The sequence below is a fragment of the Phaethon aethereus genome, assembly GCF_964289735.1.
Source record: "Phaethon aethereus genome assembly, chromosome: Z".
In the NCBI taxonomy this organism is placed as follows: Eukaryota; Metazoa; Chordata; class Aves; order Phaethontiformes; family Phaethontidae; genus Phaethon; species Phaethon aethereus.
This window is the reverse complement of record NC_138577.1, coordinates 89,497,428-89,504,745: the sequence shown is the minus strand read 5'-3', so window position 1 is coordinate 89,504,745 and position 7,318 is coordinate 89,497,428.

Genomic DNA, 7,318 nt, shown 5'->3' with positions numbered 1-7,318 from the left:
CTGCAGCTCCCTGTTGGTAGCAAGTTCCTCCACAGACCAGATTAAAAATAGCAAAGCATGTGGGCAGCAGGATGAATGCTCTGCAGGTCAACCATCCTTCCCTGCATTCTTGCTTGGAAGGTGGATGAGGATACACAGACCCCCACCTCAAGGTCCCACCCCCACTGGTCTGACTGCTCACCAATAAACCTAGTAAGCAAAGTATTGAGTTAGGGTCCCAGACATGTCAAAATTGCTCAAAACTGATGGGAACCACATAAATCAAAGGTTCAAAATATAGATTAAGCATCAAAACTTCAGGTGAGAAAGTAGACACATGAGGGGCCATTCCCACGTCCCAAGGGACCATGTGAAGGAGGTAGGGCACACACTGTTATAACCCACTGACCTGGTCAGCCAGCGCTGGCTGCTTGGAGTATATCCGATGAAGTGCTCCATGTGCAACCACACAGTAGGGACATCTATTCACACACTTGTAGCCACAATGATGAGCTCTTTGTCTGCCTTGCTGAGTCGCCCTGCAGGGACAGCAAAAGATTTGGCACACTTTGCTGTTAAAATGTCCACCGCAGCAAGTATCTCTGGTGGGGCAGGGCGTGGAAGGCTCTAGATACAAGCTCCCTGCAGCACAAGCCCAGGAGACAGAGCTCCAGAGCGCATGCAGGGAGACACCACAACCAAAGCTCCTAGATGACAGGACAAGGGGCAACAGCTTTACATTGAAAGATGGGAGGTTTACATTTGGACAAACGGAGAAAATGTTTTATGATGAGGGTAGTGAGACAGAGAGACATGTTGTCCAGAGGAGTTGTGGGTGTCCCATCCCTGAAGTGTTCAAGGTCACATTGGATGGGGCTTTGAGCACCCTGATGTAGTGAAAGATGTCCCTGCTCATGGCAGGAGGGGTGTTGGACTAGATGATTTTTAAAGGTGCCTTCCAACTCAAACCATTCTGTAATTCTTCGATCATCCATATAACCAATTCACCTGTATAGTTGCTCATGATGCACCTAATAAAAGGGAAACAGCAATTCTGCCCAACAAGAAGACTCAGAGGAGCAAAATTACTTGCTCACCAAGTAGGAGGTTCTGTTGGTACTTCTTCATGTATGTCTCAGAGGCAAATGGCTAGGGAGAGTGTTGTCCATCTGTCTTCTGATGCTTTATTGCTGCTTTTACAGAAAAGTGCAGTGTTCTAAAACCCACTAAGTGGGTTCCAGCAAGTAAACATTATTGGCAGCTTTTGAAGGCAGAAATAAAAAAAAAAATCATGGAATCATAGAATCTTTGGGTTGGAAGGGACCTTTCCAGGCCATCTAGTCCAACCCCCTGCCATGAGCAGGGACATCTTCAACTAGAGCAGGTTGCTCAGAGCACCGTCCAGCCTGACCTGGGATGTTCCTCTGGGCACCACCCTCATTGGGAAAAATTTCTTAGTTACATCTAGCCTGAATCTACCCTGTTTTACTTTAAAACCATCACCCCTTCTCCTATTGCTACAGGCCCTGCTAAAAAGTCTGTCCCCATCTTTCCTGTCAGCCCCTCTCAGCCCTGGCAGCTGCAGGAAGGTCTCCCCGGAGCCTTCTCTGCTCCAGGCTAAGCGCCCCCAGCTCTCCCAGCCTGTCCTCCCAGCGGAGCTGTTCCAGCCCTCGGAGCGTTGCTGGGGCCTCCTCTGGCCCCACTCCAGTAGGTCCATGTCTCTCCTGTGCCGAGGGCTTCAGAGCTGGATGCAGCCCTGCAGGGGGGTCTCCCCAGAGTGGGGCAGAAGAGCAGAATCCCCTCCCTTGCCCTGCTGGCCACGCAGCTTTGGGGGAAGCCCAGGACATGGTTGGCTTCTGGGCTACGAGTGCACATTGACAGCTCATGTCCAGCATTTCACCCACCAGGACCCCCAAGTCCTTCTCGGTAGGGCTGCTCTCCATCCCTTCATCCCTCAGCCTGTATTGATACCGGGGGTGGCCTCAATCCAGGAGTAGGACCCTGCACTTGGCCTTGGTGAACCTCATGAGATTCACATGGGCCCATTCCTCCAGCTTGTCCAGATCCCTCTGGATGGCATCCCGTCCCTCAGGCATGTCGACTGCAGCACTCAGCTTGGTGTTGTCTGCAAACTTGCTGAGGGTGCCCTCGATCCCACTGTCTGTGTCACTGATGAAGATATTAAAGTGTACTGGTCCCAATACGGACCCCTGAGGGACACCACTCGTGACCGATCTCCATCTGGACACTGAGCTATGGACCACTGCCCTCTGGATGTTACCATCCGGCCAATCTCTCATCCACTGAACAGACCACCCATCGAATCCATCTCTCTCCAATGTAGAGAGGAGGATGTTGTGGGGGACCGTATCAAAGGCCTTGCAGAAGGCCAGACAGATGACGTTGGTAGCTCTTCCCTTGTCCACCGATGTGGTCACTCCGTCATAGAAGGCCACGAGGTTGTTCAGGCAGGACTTGCCCTTGGTGAAGCCATGCTATGGCTGTCTCAAATCACCTCCCTGCCCTCCATGTGCCTTAGCGTAGCTTCTAGGAGGATCTGCTCCAGGATCTTCCCAGGCACAGAGGTGAGGCTGACGGGTCGATAGTTCCCAGGGTCCTCCTTGCTACCATTTTAAAAAATGGGTGCAATGTTTCCCTTTTGTCCAGTCTCCAGGGACTTCACCTGACTGCCATGACTTTTCCAGTATCATGGAGGTCGGCTTGGCAACTACATCAGCCAGTTCCCTCAGGACTCTGGGATCCATCGTGTCAGGTCCCATAGACTTGTGCACGTTCAGGTTCCTCAGGTGGTCACAAACCTGATCTCCTCTTACAGTGGGAGGGACTTTGCTCCTCCAGTCACTGTCTTGCAGGCCATCCCCTCGAGAGGTGTGGGAAGAGACACAGTCAGTGCAGACTGGGGCAAAGAAGTCATTCAGTACCTCAGCCTTCTCCTCATCCATTGTTACCAGTTTGCCAGTCTTTCTCAAACAGGGGGGACATGCTTTCTTTGACCTTCCTTTTCTGGCTGACATACCTGTAGAAGCCCTTCTGATTATCCTTTGCACCCCTCACCAAGTTAAAACAAAAGGAACAATGAAGTACCCTAGGACTGGGGCTTTGAGAAGTTCTAGTGACCACCAGAAAAGCCACAACTTCTACAGAGTGTCTAGCCCTGTGAAGCTCTGAAGAAGCTGTGGAAAAGGCAGCTGTGCTTTGTTATACTCAGAATCAACCCTAATCATTTTCACAAACAGCTTCACAACAGGACTGTGCACAAGATCTGAGCAGCTTGCCTGGCTGTGGATCTGCACCTGTGCTCTTTGGCTTGTTTAAGATAATTAGCCGCAGGGTTTTTTCAACACTACATTTCACAGGAAGGTCAGGGTCCCTCCTCCCCACAAAAGCTACAACTTTACTTCCACAAAACCAGTGTCTTCTAAGAGCATGAAAGACGCTTCTAAAATCTCCTGGGTAAAGAGGAGTCAGGACAAGAGACCTTGCTCTGATTCAGTGCCAGAAGGTGGCAATGCCTGATACTGCAGGAGAGATGCTGAAAAGGGTGGGATCCAAAATAGTCCTACTCTTCAAGTCAAAAAGGAAGCATAGCAATGAGAAGGGAAAAACAGACCCTTGCACAGCTACAGCCATGGTTTCGCTCCAGCAGCACGAGCAGAGCAGAAAGCGTCACACAGAGAGTGCATGGACCACGTGGGAGAGGCATGAGGCTGCACTCCTCGCTGCCTCCAGATCTCACCGAGACACTCCTCTCGAGCCCTCATCTCCATAAGCAGAAGGAGCAGTCTACATGTGCCAGCTTATTTTACAAAACTCTGGTTTTACTAATGTACCTTCAGAGCAAAAGCAGTAAGAACAGGCCACTCGGTGCCCTCTACCACAGGAAGCATGAGGGAGGAACGGGCAGTCCTCAAACTGTGTTTCGCCAAGGGCCGGAGAGCCGTGCGGAGTTCACCACAGCCCTTTGCCCTGGCGGAGCTGCCGCCCGCCCGCCCTCGCCTCCCCGCCGGGGCACCCAGCGGCCGCCGCCGCACGGGGGCTCCAGCGCGCAGCCGGCGCCCCGCGCCGCCCCCCGCTGCCGCGGGCTGTGGTCGCCGCGGGTTCGCAGCGCAGCGCGCCGGGGCCCGGAGGGCACAGCCCGCTTCACGCAGATTCTGCGCACCGCTCGTGGGCGCCTTGTCGCCCAGAACCGCTGTGAAGGAAGAGCTGCGGGCTGTCAGCAAGGACCTGCCCCCTCCTTGTGAGCTGCGTCACGCTGGGCCTGCGGCCGTGACCCCGCCTGTGCCGTGCTGTCGTGCCTGGCTGTGTAGCCCTGCGGGTCTGCAACCCAGCCGACCCCGAGGCTGACTTCCTGGCTTGATCTTGGATCTGCCTTGTCCCCGGGGACTTGCCTGGGAAATCTGTTCTCCTGCCTGACCGTGGTCACCGCTGCCAGACCTACCCTGCTTGCCTTGCTCCCATAGCGTGGCGCTGAAGCCTTGCCCACAAAACCACTGCTGCTGCCTGTGCCCAAAACAAGGATCTAAAACAATTACAAGGTTTTAGCATGCGTCACTAATCAACTGTCAGTTTTGCAAATTTCTTAATATATGGAAGGTTATTGATTACATGATTTGTTTAACTTTAGTATAGAATTCTTTAGCCTAGTAACTGTGTGATTATGTTTAATGGCCTATTCTCATAGTCCTTAGGCTGTATTTGCCTCAAGGCTAACACTTCAGCTATGTGTAAACAGTTAATCATGACTAAAGGAGGCCTCATGAAAATTAAAACAAAGAAGAGTTAAGAGCAAGGACTGAGAGATTAAAGAGAACAGAGGAGATATCTTAACCTTGAGCACAGAAACGTCCTGGCAGGAGTGCTCAGACAAGGATGATAAGAAGGAACCGCTTGGCTGGACAACAGAAGGGGCAAACATCCTAGAAGAAGGAACTATCCTCAAGAGACCCGTGACCATAAAAGGGAAAAAGGAGTGGGGGGCTGACTCCCCAAACGACCACCGACAACCACCCGAGACCCCCGCGCATGCGTAGTGTAGTTTTGCAACGCCAGCATTACGTAAATGCAGTAGATAAGCAAGGAGTCGGTGATTTCTTGGAAATGTGTGAATATTCATGTCTTTAAGGTATATAAAGGATGAACTTTTGCTTCAGCGCATGTGTGTTAGGAGAAGATATCCCCCATGCATCCAGCGCTGCAATAAAGATGTCCGCTTAATGACACTTTGATGTTATTGAGTTTAAATTTCTTTGACTTTTTGAATCACGTTCTTCCAGCACACTCGGCTCCCAGCTCATCTTCCATTGGGCAGTAGCCCGTCCTTTCTTTGTTGTGACAGAGAGCACAGTGCAGCGAAGCAGCAGAGTTTAGCTTGAGAGCTTCCTTTTAACCACAAGCTAAAGCATATGAAGCTGTATGCAATACAAGTGAAGCCAGAAGCAGCTGTGCAGTTCCAGCCTTGGCCAGCTGTTATTATGGGCTGGGAGAAGGCATAGCGAGGCAAATACATCTGAGGATGTCAGAATGTCGCTTTTAGTGACTTTTCGCAACTACAAAGCAAAGGGCAGTTTTGAGGTGGTTGTATGGTTTACCTGTGTCTTTGTTCATAATGGCATTGTAATAAGCAAAAAAAGCTCTGAATTCAGCAGGTCGGTGAGACATGGCTTTGAACACATTGGGCAGAAATCCCGTCTGTTCAAGGAAAAAGAAAAGTCAAGAACTGTAACTTAATACAGAGCACAGAGGGTGACATTAATACAGTAGGCTTAGAGAACAGTTTCTTAGCACAGCAGAGCTGGCAAATCTCTGCAGACCCATTCTCGTGCCCTTTGAGCGCATATATACATATGACTGAACATGTAATGATACGGTTTTTAATTAGGTGTTGCTGCAGCTTCACAGCATGACTGGCTGTCCTGCTCACTTCACCCACAGCAGTAATGACCCCAGTCACATCAGCAAGCTCTGTTTACAAACTGAGAGGCTATGTCTACTTGATCCCCCTGCACAGATGCTGCTATGCCCATTTGACAATCCAAAACCTTCTGTAACTCTCCTTTTTCCCTCCAAGCTTACAGGATGCAGGACATGGATGGTCCAATCCAAACAGCATGCTGCTTGAGGTGCCAGCAAACAGTGGATGTATATGCTAGCACAATGATGCTACTCTACCTCTCTCCCCATTCTGCCCCCAATAACTGCCAATGCCCAGTTCATTTCTGTGATGGTGTGTAGGGCTGCCTTTCCCAGAGAATTCTTTGCTGCCTCCCACGTGCAGGATCAGGTCCCAGCAGTTGGCATTTATCAGCAGCAGCTCAGCCTCAGAGCCTGGCTGTCCACTGCAGTTCTAAACAGTCTGGGTTCACTGTGATTGTGTCAACTGCCTGTAGGCTCCATCAGCTTACTGGCTGCTGTTCTTCAGGGTGTTTATGGAAAAGGAAAGCGGCCCAGGTGTCACAACCCCTCTGCCAAGCTCTCTCCGCTGCCACATAATTGCCTGTGCCTTCCTCCTGTCTCACATGTCTATTTACTGTTAGTTAAGCACACAGAGAAGCACTTCCTTCTTTTTCCACAACCCATTAGTTAACTTTGGAACCTCTGGCAACGGAGGCCGGCAGCACTGTTTGGGTACCCAAGTCTGCTAGCTTGACTAGATCCTACACATAGGTCTTTGCTGACCCCTTCAGTGCACTGACACACGGCGGTTTGCATCACAGCATGTGAAATTTGAGCTGACTCTTCCTCTGTTCATCATATTTACCATCAAGTCTGCTGACTCCTTTTGTTATTATGCAAACTTTACCGGGCCACTGCAATAGTAGCAGAGTACAGACTTAACAGGATGGCAGGAAGGACAGGGAGGGATGGACTGGCACTCCCCTGAGAGGAAGCTCCTGGAAGAGAGAAGTCTCCACAGAGCTGTGGCTGGTGGAGTGTTTTAGCAGTGAGGAAGGACTGTGTGGCATTCCTTCCCTGCAACAGCAGGGAAGAAAACTCTTGTCCAGTTCCTTCTTTTTCCTCTTATACACAGTTCTGCATTAGGCTTACTGTTCTGCCACTGTGCAACCCATTTATCTTTGCCAAAAAAAAAGTCAAAACTCAAAAATAGAAGTATCACCTGTGCCTTTTAGTACTGTCATCAAACCAGTGCCTCCTCTGTTTTTCATCCGTTAAAAGTATTAAAACTACTCCTAACAGTGTCTCAAGTAAATACTGATGCTCTCCCAGAAAAACAAATACATGTCAGTCTTCCAGCTAACCCTGTAAAGAAGATGCCATCTGAAACAACCCACTACTCTCATGAAAGCAGGGATACTTAAAA